Below are 14300 nucleotides of genomic sequence, written 5' to 3'. Positions count from 1 at the left end.
GATTACTACTTAACTAAAACAATACATTTTTATACATATTTGGCGGCTAAAAAGTCTACAATAATATATGTAATAAATAACCATTTTCGACTTCAAAAATATAACTTTATTACCCCGAACAAATCGTGCCGTGTAATCGCAATGAAAACCAACACGACAATTTTTTTACTTTTTCTTTGTTTTTGTTTCATTTTTCATTCCAAACAATTTTTTTGCAGGTTTTTTCAAACACTTTTTCTTCGTCTGTTTTTCTTCGAGCAATTTTTTCCTGGGCTATCCGTGGCGCTGATGCTTCTCCCTCGTTTTCTTGTCTGTTTTCCAGTCTTTCGTTGATTTACTTTTGGGAATCCCCGTATTTCTTCCGGCGACTTTCCGGGAAGAAACCCACAAATTCGGTTTGCCAGTGGAGTAGAATCACGGTCATTTGCAACTGTATCAGTCCAGATTTCAAGCAGATTGAGTCATTTCCGTTGACGTTGTCCCTCGCGTTTATGGCTCTATTTGTAAATTCACTGCCAAGAGAGTCATTTGCAGAGAATTTTTGTGGAGCAAATGGGGAAATTCCAGTGCGAGCAAATCCAGATTTGATGTTGGTTGGAGTCATCGCAACATCGTGAGCTGAATGAAAAACAATTTTTGTCTAATGGCTGCAACATGTGAGAAGTGTGAGGTGGCAAAGTCTACATAGTCATTTGCTTCCGACAAAGCCAAAACTCCGATCGACAAATGGGTTTCGTGATTATCATATATCAACAGTTTTGAATTGGTAATTGACGAGTTCGAATGTTTTATAAAATGCTTCATGACATCCAAAAATAGATCCGTCGCCATCCAGTCTTTTGAGCAAGGCCCAGCGTATTAGGAACGCAGTTTTTGAGCATTTCAGGAATAAACCTTACACGTGGAAACACCATCGCAGGCGGTAAAAAACACCCAGTAGCGTTTATAAAACAGCATGTTGTGACAGGTGTGCCTCTTTCCCCGCTTGTGGCTTGAGATACTTGTTTTGTATTTTCGGCAGCGTTAGCATTTGGAGCTCTAGTGGGAACAGTTGTTCTTGCAGTTTCATCCAGATTAAATATATTTGATGGATCAGAAAACTTTGGCTCTCGATCGTAAGTACGCTGCAAATTGTCAAAAAAAAAAACCTTGACGTTGTGGGGATTGAATGAAGTTGCTCGGGACAACCTGCAGTTTTCTGGTTTGCGGAGACTAACTTGTGGGTTCCTTTTCAGAAATGCAAGAACCCAGTCATTCCCAGCCATTTGATTCGCCTCCCAAGAGCGCGGCATATTCAAATTGTTTTTTGAACCAAGCTCAAAAGCAAATTTCCGGCATTCCAAGCTGCTTGCTCCAAACCCCATTTGTGAGCACCGAACGAAGTAGACACATAATTGTTTCTCTTCAGAAAAGATATGACGTTGTTTGAAATCTGCCATCAACTTTTTATCCCGTGCATTTTTTACTTTCTCGACGTATCGGCGAAAAGTGGGGTTAGGTACGCTGTGAGCTATAGCTGCTTGACGGATGCTGTTTCCCTCTTCGAGGTGTAAACGCAACGCTGCTTTCAGCCGTCGTTAAACCGCGATTTGTTTTTCTTATATAAGTTCGCACCATGTCCAAATAGACAGCCTGTAAAGAATGGGGAAAATCTAAATCAAAGAGTGGCTCAAGTATCCCCCGCAACAGTGGTTCATTCAGCCCCACAGATCATAAACAAATTACGAATGTTCTTAAAATAATAAAACATATTTTGAATCGAAAACGATAGTATGCAAATACCACAATATGAATGTACTTGCGGCAAAAATAATTTCGATGTAATTTGGAACCACTTACCAATGACAACAAACTTTTTTCGACAAATGAAAAGGTGAGAAATACAGCGGTTTAGGTAACGCAAAAGTATTTAGCGCAAGTATAAAAAGTTACAGACACGCAGCGCCTCTACAAACGCATGTGAAGTTAGGTTATGCATAGACCTAACTATATTTAACATGGCAGCCGAAAATTACTAGAATAAACCGAAATATCCCTAGTGGTTCTAGTATCCCCATGGCTCAACTGTCCCCACTCTTCCTATATTCGAACGTGAGATGGGATTGCAGAGCGTGCGGATATCGTAAATCATATATGTACGTGAGAAGACAATGTGCTGGAACTTGGGCCAATTTATTGGGATCGTAAAACGCCGAGAGACATCAAGGACAACCGGAGCTGACGAAATATATACTTGCTGACACGAACTGTCTTCAATATCGTGGAAACCTAAAAATAAACAATTCCATCGATAGAAATCTAGGGCGCACCCCAGGCTAACGGGAACAGCGGGCTTCCAAGGACGTAACCCCGATCGGAAGTTACGAAAAACAACTTAATTCGTGGCGATCGCGCCGCCCCACGCGCAAACACTCGCGTTACCGCGCGCTCCAGCTAGCCTGTGTGCGAGCCACGTACAAAGAACCCGTGACCCGTGTTGGGTAGAATGCAGGCTTCCCTAATGGCAAGGAGACAGAGCTTGGCGCCGTCTGTCTTCTCGCGGAACTTATATCCTGGCAACCCCATAAAGAACGGGATCATTGAACTCCCTGTGTTAGTAGGTCCTTGCAATCAATTTGAACGGTAAATTCATGCAACCACCTGGGGGTTTCAGATGCCAATATCGAATACTAGGGAGAATTACGTCAATCGCTGTTTCAGTTTGGCATAAGAGTAACAACGCATCTGAGAATGTTATATAACGTCTCGGAAGTAATGTCTGAAAACATGTCTTATTCGTTCCAACGCGAATAACGGTGTAAGTGAATTTTTCCAAATTAAACACGATTTTGCAAGGTTATTGAATTATCGGGCGGTCGGTAAATTGTTATGCAACCGGCCTGGGAGTGATTCGTATGGAAAAAGAAGTAGAAATCTAATTTTCCAGAAAAATGGTTGATACAACAGGACTATTATAGTTTGGAATACGATATATTCGTAGTTTCAATAAGACCGACTACACAATAGGTATACTATAGTCTGATTTTCGAGAGTTGAGACCTGAGGCGGGTCCCTCGGGCGGAGCGTGGTCAACGAGGAACCAATGGTACGCTATGGATTGCGTGCGGCGTAGCGCACCATTGGTTCCTCTTCAACCACGCTCCGCCCGAGGGACCCGCCTCAGGTCTCAACTCTCGAAAATCAGACTATAATTACATAAGGTAAATGTCCCAATACCTGGACATTTAAGGTACGGCGGAAACATGTTTGAGAATTTTGCGAAAATCCTACGCTAGGTCAAAGATAATATATTCCTGTTTATATATGTTTTTTATATTTCCATCTCAGATGATCCAGTCATTCCCGGGAGTGTGGGCCAGTTTTGTTGCAGTGCTTTCGGGAAGCCATTTTGTTCACCGCCATTTTGTAGAATTTTTCATAAAAAAAAATAATTTTCTAGCAAAGTAAAGATTGCTTTAAAACTATATAAAAAATCCAAGCCCTATATTTTTATTTATACGAACAAGAAAATCCCTAACTTTGTCTTTTGTTAGTGGCTTCAGGGTGGGGTCTCCCTTAATACATTCAATACCTACATGTAAGTACTAAAAATTTCATGTTATTCACTTTCAGTAAGACAAATTAAAAGATGTTTAAACTCTATAATTTCAGTATTAACAAACTCCAGAAGCAATTTTTATTATTATTATTATTATTATTACTATTACTATTACTATTACTATTACTATTATTATTATTATTATTATTAAGTGAAGAAAACAATTTAAAAATAACTATTTTCTTAAAAAATAGTGTATTTTTTTCCTTTCATAATTATTCTATGCTGTTTAAGATTTTAACCAAATTTGCTACAGTCCTCCCCCCGTAAATATTACAATATTACATCATAAGTTACCGGTAAAAAGAATTCGGCAAATAGTAACGCTTGATTATTAATATTTAAGGAGTTCCTTATAGTATAATCAAAATACAGCATTCTAAAGAACGAAAGGTTTATCTACTAGGTTCTAGTGAGAAACGTTCTGGAAATTATTTATACGAGATAAACTAAGCCTGCAGTTAAAATTCCACAGTATCTACTGGACACATTATAATAGTTCATTTCTGATATTCATTTCTTTCACTCTCCAGGCACAGTATAATCCTTTAATGATATTGAGGAATATAGAAGCATGAAACGTAATTGGAATGACCTGATAAAGCTGCACCCTCGCAAATTCACTTTAACCTTTGCCCATCGTGAAAGGAGTTAATGTTTTGATCTATTCCAAGCACAAAGGTAGATTCAGCCCAAGTAATCGGCTGTAAAGGGTCCTCCTCTTTTACCATCTCTATCCTTGAAGTTACAATCGAAATCAGGTCCCATCCATCGCTTTGAACTAGAGATGTCCAAATAGTTTGAAAATTCAAGCCAAGCTGAACTCGGGTCAAATCATTCGAACCAAGCCAAGTACTCGAATATCTAACAATAAGAAGCTTAATTACACTAGTTTACAGCCATTTTGCGCAGCAGATGTCACTATTTGTTTTCTTATGTAAAATGGCCCGCTGATTCCGAATATAAGGTCTAAAAAAAATTCTGTGGATACGTTTTTGAGACATCGACAGGTGAACTTTTTACCTGTCTGTCGAAAAGGTGGTCCCACTTAATTGCGAATATTTTGTGTGGCGAATGACCGATATGGTCGAAAATTATCTCAAATTAAAGACAATTGAATAACCAACAAATCCACTTGACGAAATTTTCAAATCGGTTCAGTAGTTCGGGTGAAATCAATGGAAATATGTGAAAAAAGTCATTTTTTCGACCGAAATTGACATCGACAAATCATTTAATCATCTGGGAAAAATCGAAATCGCAAAAATTGGCCCAGTTTCTTATTTTTTGCGTTGAGCCTGCACTTTTACGAAGAAAACAAGGTGCTACTGAAGAAAATCTATGGATAAACTCCGAAGCTATAGACAATTGTGTGAAAACACTGAAATTTCATTTTTTCTCAGTTTTTGTGTTTTTTTTCCATTTTATTCTGTTCATTCAATTTTAATTCATTCTGAACATTGTTTCAAGTACTTTGTTAATACCTATAGGTGCGTTTTAGAAATAGTTCTAGCGTTTTTTTTGCCTTTTGTTCGTTTTGGGATTCGTTTCTCTTATGAGGAACCAAAAATAATCTCCTATCATTGTCTCATCTCAAAATCCAGGATACCGCGGTTCAATACCCTTCATATCCTAATAGAATCTCTCTCCGTGTTCGTCATTTACGTCACCAAGTTTTTCAGGGAAAAAATTCGAGTGAGAATACAAGAAATGGATCTTCAGAGACATATTTACGCCTCTTGGAAAAATAAAAAAAAAATGAAAGCTATACAATAGAAAACGAACTACAAGCAGAAATACATAAAAAATATATTAAACGATTTTATTAAAAATACACTAAAAACTAAAAAATAAATCTTTTCTTGTACTACAATTTCGATGGTGTTTTTCACTTTAAATAAAATCATAATAAATTGATTCATATTCAGTTATGAAATATCCTGCTAACGAACAAAAGACTAAAAAAGAGCCAGGACTATGTCTAAAACACGCGTATATTAACGAAATACTTGAAAAAAATGTTCAGAATGAATTAAAATTGAAATAACACAATAAAATAAAAAAAAAACACAAAAACCGAGAAAAAAATGAAATGTTAGTGTTGTCACACGAATGTCTCTAGCTTCGGTGGAGGGGGCCGTTCTCCTACGGCTCTACGGAGCAGGCGAAGAGGAGAAGGAGCCACTGCGGCTCGGGAGCCGCTAGTTCGACACCTCTGCACTACAACCATGCACCGGCCCAGCGGAGAGCGGCCCAGCGGAGAGCGGCCCAGCGGAGAGCGGCCCAGCGGAGAGCGGCCCAGCGGAGAGCGGCCCAGCGGAGAGCGACCCAGCGACCGCTGAACAGCAGAGGTGCCCGAGCTCCGAAAATTTTAAGATGGTCTCTTTCAAATTAACGTCGCAAAGAGCTATTCAAAATTTCCCGGCCCAGGTAATCGAGCCGCGCGCTCCGCTTTTATGATCGGTTTATCACTCGCACCCCACATTACTGTAATGAAATTTGAAAACAATGTCAACTAATCTCGCACCCGTCTCAATTTAAAATTTTAGCTACGACAGGGTTGACAGCGGCGCTATACCCTTGTACGGAGAGATTTTTCGCCACCTGCGTGTAAAAGCCACAATAATGGCGCATCACTCCAAAAAATGACATTAACGGAAGCTGGTATAGGTGTGGCGTTGAGTAGCTAAAACATTCAGACACAAAAATTCTAGAAAAAAATTCAAACACCGCTACAATCAAAGACACGTCCCATTTGATGCATTAAGGATAAAATCATAAAAGAGAAAACCAGAACAATAGATTCTGAGGTCTGCAGAACTAACACATAATTGAATAAAAATTTAATTTCTCAATTTCTGAAAGTAATGATACAGAAATAACTAGCCTATTGTTTATCAACACCACGAATTTTAAAAGCAGCATTAAATACAGTATCAAATAAACAGTTTGCAAAAGCTTTTTACAACAATTATGGTTAAAAAATTGAGAGAGAAAAATTAAGTAACTGTAAAATATGTTAAATTATCCATCATTAAGAGGGAATAATTTTTTCTCATTTCTCGGCGCAAATTGCATTCCAATATCTTTTATAGTTCAAAAGTTATACGAAAAAGGCCCCAAATTTTTCAACCCGGGCCGGGAAATTCTGAAGAGCTCTTTGCGACGTTAATTTGAAAAAGACCATCCCAAAATTCTCGAAGCTCGGGCATCACTGCTGTCCAGCGGTCGCTGGCAGCTCTCCGAACGCCGGGACTGTGCATGGTTGCAGTGGAATGCGTCCGTCAGGCGGTGTTGCCATTTTACCTGTTCGCGCGAGCGCGGGTTGCAGGATAAACCGCTGACCCTGTAGTTCGGAATACTATACATTTGTATTGAATATACGCCTTAAATAAAACATTCATCCTTATTAAGTAATAATTGCTATTACTGGCTCGAATTTTCGAGTGGTATTAGAATTTCCGAGTAGCTCGAAATCGATCGAGTGGCTGGAAAGTTATTCATTTGAAATCAAGTTGTATGTAGCAAGCCGTTCAAACATTCAAGCCACTCAAATCATTCAAAAAGAAAATTTTATCATGTTTATTCGTATATTCAAGCTATTTGAAGTATTAGTTGGATCGGATAAAAAAAAAACAAGCTTTACTCGGACTGAATTTCAAGTACTTAAATTTTTCAAGTATTTGGCAGCTCTACTTCGAACTCCACAGCGCTCACCCCTCTTTTAACATTTCCCATCGACGAACTTTAAACCTATCATTCGCTGAAACAAAAGTTACCGCAGAAAATGCATTTTCCGCAAGTACTTCGCGACGAACTTCGTACGCTTCTTTTTTCTTTCATGAATCGATGCCGTATCGACTTTCATATAGGAGAAAAGTTCTCCTTTCTTTGAGAAACTTTCTGTTGCGGATCCGTTGTTTCGTTTTATTGGGAAGTTATTTCTACGGTTTCATTTAACCTTGACGAAAGATAAAGCTGTCTTTCTCGATGGCCTAGATTAAGTAATTATTGATAGGCACCGCTTCTCCTCAACCTCGTGTCTAATGTTAGGGTATTTTCACACAAGGCACATGGCTTGCCACTGCTATAAAGAGAACAGTCACATACTTTCGATCAGTTGCCCTTTGCCTACAATTTCACTGGTCTAATGTGGGCATACAGGTGCACCTTGCAGCGAAATACTTTTGTGATACGCGTTTGATATTTTTGAAAAATACACAAATTCCCTATCCCTGAATATATGTTTTTAACTACACTGCGTTCCATATAAGAGTGTACCGACCCCCTACCGATTCGCGATCGATCTGCGCAGCTCCCACGGATCTGACACACGCGATTGGTCGCAGCACTTTCCCTGCCGATTCACTACCAACCAACAGTGTATCCCTGCGCGAAACGAGTATGCTCTAATGTGGAACGCAGTGTAGTACTATTCCTCTCGAGTGAATACATAAAAGATGACAATCGGGAGGCACAAAAGTGTCTGAAAAGGGCCTGAGATGAGTGCTAGATACAACTGTGTTTGGGTTGGCAGGAAAAAATGTCTTGTCTCTGAAGACACATTTAATTGGAACGTTTGCACCGAGCCACATAGAGTCCAACCATTGACAACTTTAACCCATGCTGACCTGCCCTTATAGCGGCCAAGACACTGACCCTTTCAACGAACTGACACGCAACGCAATCGCGCCTGAATCTTGCTTGTGGGTTCGACGAACATGGCAGCATAAAATGTGTGTACGTATTCAAATGGCTCTTCTGCCAAATGCTAAATAAAAATGATAACCTGGACCCAAAGTGTCGACAGCGTTGTCAAAATACTTTCCCACTCAACAATCCCGATTCTATGATTTTGTAATAGTCCCCGTCTCCAGCGAGCTAAAGAGAGACCAGCCACGAAAACTATCCCAGTGCAAAGCTGCAGAAGCTACTAACCGAATCTGGCTTTCATTTCCCACGTCGCCAGCACCGAGCTTTCAGACGAGCTTTGTTTCATTTACCACCCACTCAGGCACCCAGCCGCCTTCCTATTAAAGAACAAACGACCTTACACAGAGCTCGCCGGTCAATCGATGTTCCACATTCGAGCAAGGTGAACATTTGCGAGCTACTTCGTGCCCCGCCTCTCGCCCCCGCGGGGTTTCGGAGTAAATGCTCCTTCATGCGCGGAAAACGAATGTCCCGTGGACAAAGAGAAGAGAGTCATCATCGTGCATTAGTATGCACCGCTGACATTCTTTTTCAGATAGGAATACGATGGTAAGCGCGTTTCGAAAGGGGCTCTTGCGTGGAGCGTCGTTCACTGTGCTCTACATGATGCAGGCTGTGAATGAGATTCCTGACGCACAAAAGTGTATATGCCAGCGTAATTAAGCTCTCTTTGTTTAACTTCGGGTAATCTCGAATCTGGGTAATGTTGCTTCTCTGTATAATCTCGGTAGAGTTGTCGTATCGTCGCTATGTGCAAATCCTTGTAGGCGAAATATTTTAATTCGTAATTTGATGGTTGAATCATTATTGGATGTTAGTCCAAATCGGTTGGATCGAGATAGATGTAACCTCTAGTACCTTCTGCAGGACTGATAAACTTTTAAGGAGTTACAAACATTCGTCCTTTAACACTGACAGTATTTATTTTAACTGGTATGAGCGAAAGCTTATGGTAGAAAATGAATATATAAAACTATTTATGGTTTTGGTATATTAATATGAAATAGCAGAACAAAATTGCGCATAAAGGTCTGGGCACACATATCAGTTTCGTGTAGGGTTTGTACAAAAATCGACTTTTGAAATAACCGGTTTTCGAATTCCACTATTACCAAAAAACCGGTTAAACCGGTTTTCCAATTCCACTTTTCCCCAAAAACCGGTTAAACCGGTTTTCGAATTCCACTTTTCCCCAAAAAACCGGTTAAACCGGTTTTCGAATTTTCACAAAAAAATATAATTAAAATAGGAAATAAATATCAATACTTATTTAAACAAATTTCAGTTTATTTAATACTTATGGAATTACAAAAATATAACAAAATAAAATATACTTTTTCTATACAAAACCAAATAAATAAAAAAATTAAAATAACTAAAATCCGTATAATTTTTTATTTCATTTAATATTTGTGGATCTACAAAAATATAACTCAATAAAATACACAACATTCCAAACCAAATGGGGGAAAAACTAAAATAACTAACATCCGTTCAAAATATAAATTATAAATCTTTATTTCATTTAGTATTTTTCTTCTGAAAATATGAACACATGAAGATTAGTTTTACAGTAAACTGTTACCTACTACAATATGCTTGTGTCCGAGGCGATTTCAAGTCAAAACGTTAACGTTTTTAATCAAATAATTATTCATTTTTACATATTAAGTCTAGTATATAAAACCGGTTTTTTTAAATTTAAATACCGGTTTTCGAATTTTACAAATTTATGAAAAAACGGGTTTTAAAAACCGACAAACCCTAGTTTCGTGTCAGTTCCGTGTCGTCAGTGTCAGTGGTAAAATATATAGCGTTTGCCTGTTTTAGGATGGAGTAGTTCACACTTGTCCGTATCAGTGACACCTTTTTCCTTCAGTGTCAAATCGGTATTCATACTGGTTAAAATTCGTTAAAAGTTAAAATCGTTGGCCACACTATCCTGTTTTTTTTTTCACTAAAGGGCCCTGCAGACACTGATACATGACGTAGTGAAACGTTGATACATGCATCATGATAGAGGTTTCATGAAACTTGCATCTTGCTCACGCGCCTAGCTGGTGAACAAGATGCCAGTTCCGCTTCTGATGCTGCAACACGGAAACCTATCTACAGACGTAGCAACATGTATCAGCATCATGATACAGGTTTCAAGAAACTGGCATCAGCCAGGAGGGTGAGCAAGATGCAAGCTGCATGACAAGTTGATACATGCTTCATGATATAGGTTTCATGATACATGTTGCTACGTCTGTAGATCGGTTTCCGTGTTTCAGCATGAGAAACAGAACTGGCATATTGCTCACCAGCTAGGCGCGTGAGCAAGATGCAAGCTTCATGAAACCTGTATCAATGATTCACTGCAACATGTATCAGCGTCTGGATGTCCCTTTAACGCTGTCTTGAAATCGGTTCAATGGGACCCTTTTCCTATGACCCTAATGGGGTAGGGGGTTCTCAGATCGAAGCTCTCAATGGCCCGCTTCGGAGGTCCTAAACCCCTAGGGCAGGCATGCCCTTTAGGGTGCAAATACCTCAAGTCAGCGAAGTCCAGGTGGGCGGTACGAGGACGCTAGACCGGCTAGACCATCACAGCGTCTTCTACGTGCTGCGTGGAACGGGGTGCTGGAAGCCAATGAAGCGGCAGGCATGCCACGGATAGGGAAAACTCTAGTAGTGTGCCATAAAGGTGAAGTTCCACGGCGCGTCCTCGGCGAGTCGGCTCAGCTCGCCCAGGTTCGGCGAGACGGCTTGGTGAGCGCGAGTCGGCGAGCTACGCGCTCTGGAATTGCACCTTAAGGGTACGAGCCTACACGCACATTACTAGAGTTTTCCCTATCCGTTGCATGCCCGCCGCTTCGTTGGCTTCAAGCAACCCCATCCACGCAGCACGTAGAAGACGCTATGGATGCTAGCGTCCTCGGACCGCCCACCTGGACTTCGCTGCCTCAAGTTCTGGGATCCAGGCAACAGCCGAGGGCTGAACTGTTATGTTGCTAACCACAGCGTGAGCTGCGGGAGAACTGCAAGACTGTGCGTGCGTCCATACTGTATCGTACCACGAGTCCATATAGCTGGGCCTTACGCGTATGAGCGCGCGAACACTCTTGCAGTTCTCCTAAAACCCACGCAAGGGTTAGCAAGGTAACAGTTCAGCCCTCGGCTGTTGCCCGGGTCCCAGAACTTGAGGGGGTATTTGCACCCTAAAGTGCAGGCCTGCAGTAGGCCATTTAGTAATGGAAATACCAATTTCTAAATTGCGTACTAGATCTGCATAGAAGTATCAGCAATGGATTGCTGGTGTTTTGTTGATGAAGATGACACCAAACGTGATATAATTCTGATTATTTTTGTTAACCAGGGCCCAGAACAGGTCTGCTGTAGAGTGCGGATACCTCTGAATAGTCGTTAGTGAACTGAGTGACACGGAACGGGATCGGAACGGAGACGGAACTGATATATGTGCTTACATTAATGAACGTGACTGGAAAGACTTTGATTGAAAATTAGAGCTTTTCCCAAGTTTTCCAATGTTTGTAAGTTTAGGAATGTTCAACACTTGAAGGCGGTTTGCTACCTGACATACATGTATTGATGGGTAAGATATCCCCTTATAATTTGGTAGCTATAACGTCAGACTTGGTACACATGAAGCAAATGAAATTGAAGAAGTCAGGATTTAAAATAAAGATCAGTTCCTTTTTGCTATGTACATACATGTGTTGCTCAAAGTACCTATATGTACCTATTACGTAAATGTAAAATAAATTTTAACCACTTCAGAGTCTATAGTATTATAAACAAAAAGACACTACATATTTTCTTCCCCTTTACAGAGAGCCGAACAATCAAAGTAACAAGAATACTTTTCATGTAAAGTCCCAATACCACTTCCTAACAATGGAACCCCATTAGTCTGAATCAACCAACACAAGAATGCGAGTATGTACCTACAATTATGACTAAGCATCATAGATCGCGAATACATGTTTATGCCAATTCCATTCAACGCGATATGCATACAACTCCTTTCATTAAAATTCCCTCTTGAACGCACGCTAAGCAAATTCACTGGTGCTTTTACCTCTACACGTACTCGCACACATGTTTGGTCTTCATCATTCTAGGAATTTATACAGATAGAGTACAGTAGAGCGTTAATTATCCGAACTGCTTGGGACCGAGGTGGTTCGGAAATTCGAATTGTTCGGATAATCGAACAGTTCGGAGAATGAAGCATGCGTGTACTTTACACAGCTTATAACTATAGGAATTACACCTAAAATTATTTATTAAATACAAGAGTACTACTACCTTAATTTATATTACGCAAATGTCAATCAATCGGTACCGCTCCACTGGTTCGAAGTAGTGATAGGGATAGCGATGATGCAGCACTGGTTCGGATAAACGACGGTTCGGTTAATCGAGGTTCGGATAACTGACGCTCTACTGTATCTAAGAAGATATCGACGATATCTTTACAATGGATGAAACTATGGCAAAAGCTTAATATTGCTTATGACAAATACATATTACATATCGATGGCTTAGTGCACACATAATAATTGTATGTCCACTTTTAGCGTTTTTAAGAAAAACATGTCCAAACATTCAATGGTACTTTATAATTAAATAAATACTTTTTGCATTATTGTATTGTCATATATATATATATATATATATATATATATATATATATATATATATATAATACTTATATATAATACTAGTTATATATATATAATACTAATTACATATATATAACTAGTATTATATATAAGTATTATATATATATATGTAATATAGGTATCACTGAAAATATATAATTAGTAGTATAAGTTAGAATCTGCAAAATTATAATAATAATTCGATAATAATACTTCGAAGATGGACATGCTATATGTAGCCAAGTACAAAGGAGGACATACTGTACTGAACGGTATTGTATAAAAATGAATGAAAGGAATAATAACTGGAAATAATCTCACGTAAACCAATATTATATTTATTTTGAAAGTAACAGGAATAAAAAAGTAATCAGTCGTTTTCATTTTCGCAGTTGTCATTTTCGTAGTTTTTTAATTTCTGTCAATGTCCATGGGGATTAGAATTACATCACGTTGTGATTTTGCTGATGGTACGCTATTGATAAATGCCTTGCAGTATTCAGGAATAAATCCGTTGTTTAAAAGACACAGAAGATCGTTTTTCTTCGCGATAGATATAGGAAGTCTTTTTTGAAATTTTTTATTTATTGTCACATTGTTTCAAGAATATTTTCGTCCAGCTTTTGAAGATTGTGCAATATCAAATTGCTGGAAATAGTTTATATTTTTCAAACCGCATCCACTTGATTTTTAGCCATTTGTCTTTTTCTTTATTTTGATTTATTGTAGTATGCAGCATAACACGTTGTGCCATATCATGGAAATCAAGAAAGTCACTATGCACAAGTATTGTTTGTCCTCTGGCATGGACATACGCCATTTCTGCACCCAGCATAATAGACTCAGGGACATACAATAAACAAAAATATTATTTTTGACACATTTATAAAAAAGATAAAAATGTGATTTTTACACAGCATAAAGAAACAATCAACAACTATTTGCTGCATATAAAAACCCAAATTTCATAAAAAAAAGTGGTCATACAATATGTGTGCACTAAGCCATCGATGTACAAACGCACAAAAAATGGGACATATTGCAGAAGTGTATTTATTTGTCGTCTAAAAATACTCAATTGTTTTTCTCATGTTATATTTGTTTCCTTATCCACGTGCACGATATAAACGAATTCTACGAAGCATATAAATTGCTCTTGGCAATACGCTGGGAACTATTACTCCTTTGCCCATATGATTTCTGTGAAAAATCAACATTCTCATATTCCTTTCTCGCACGTGTTTACTTTCTCAATTGCATATCATGCATGAAAAACATGAACGGAACCGGTAATCGATATTACATGGGTTGTTGAATCC

General features: G+C 38.9%; 1 protein-coding gene and 1 long non-coding RNA gene across 2 annotated transcripts in view; one reads left to right on the top strand and one right to left on the bottom strand.

The window, feature by feature from the left end:
- Gdap2 (ganglioside induced differentiation associated protein 2) overlaps positions 1 to 14300 on the bottom strand; it is a 127551-nt gene that overhangs the window by 61868 nt on the left and 51383 nt on the right. The gene's annotated exons all lie outside the window — the stretch shown is intronic.
- Positions 12880 to 13933, top strand: LOC143371792 (uncharacterized). The gene is made up of 3 exons (XR_013086124.1): positions 12880 to 12967; positions 13096 to 13578; positions 13769 to 13933. It is a non-coding gene; the product is annotated as an uncharacterized LOC143371792 (long non-coding RNA).

Source organism: Andrena cerasifolii, chromosome 7 (genome assembly GCF_050908995.1).
Source record: "Andrena cerasifolii isolate SP2316 chromosome 7, iyAndCera1_principal, whole genome shotgun sequence".
Classification (NCBI taxonomy): domain Eukaryota; kingdom Metazoa; phylum Arthropoda; class Insecta; order Hymenoptera; family Andrenidae; genus Andrena; species Andrena cerasifolii.
This window is presented reverse-complemented; position numbering and strand designations above follow the sequence as displayed.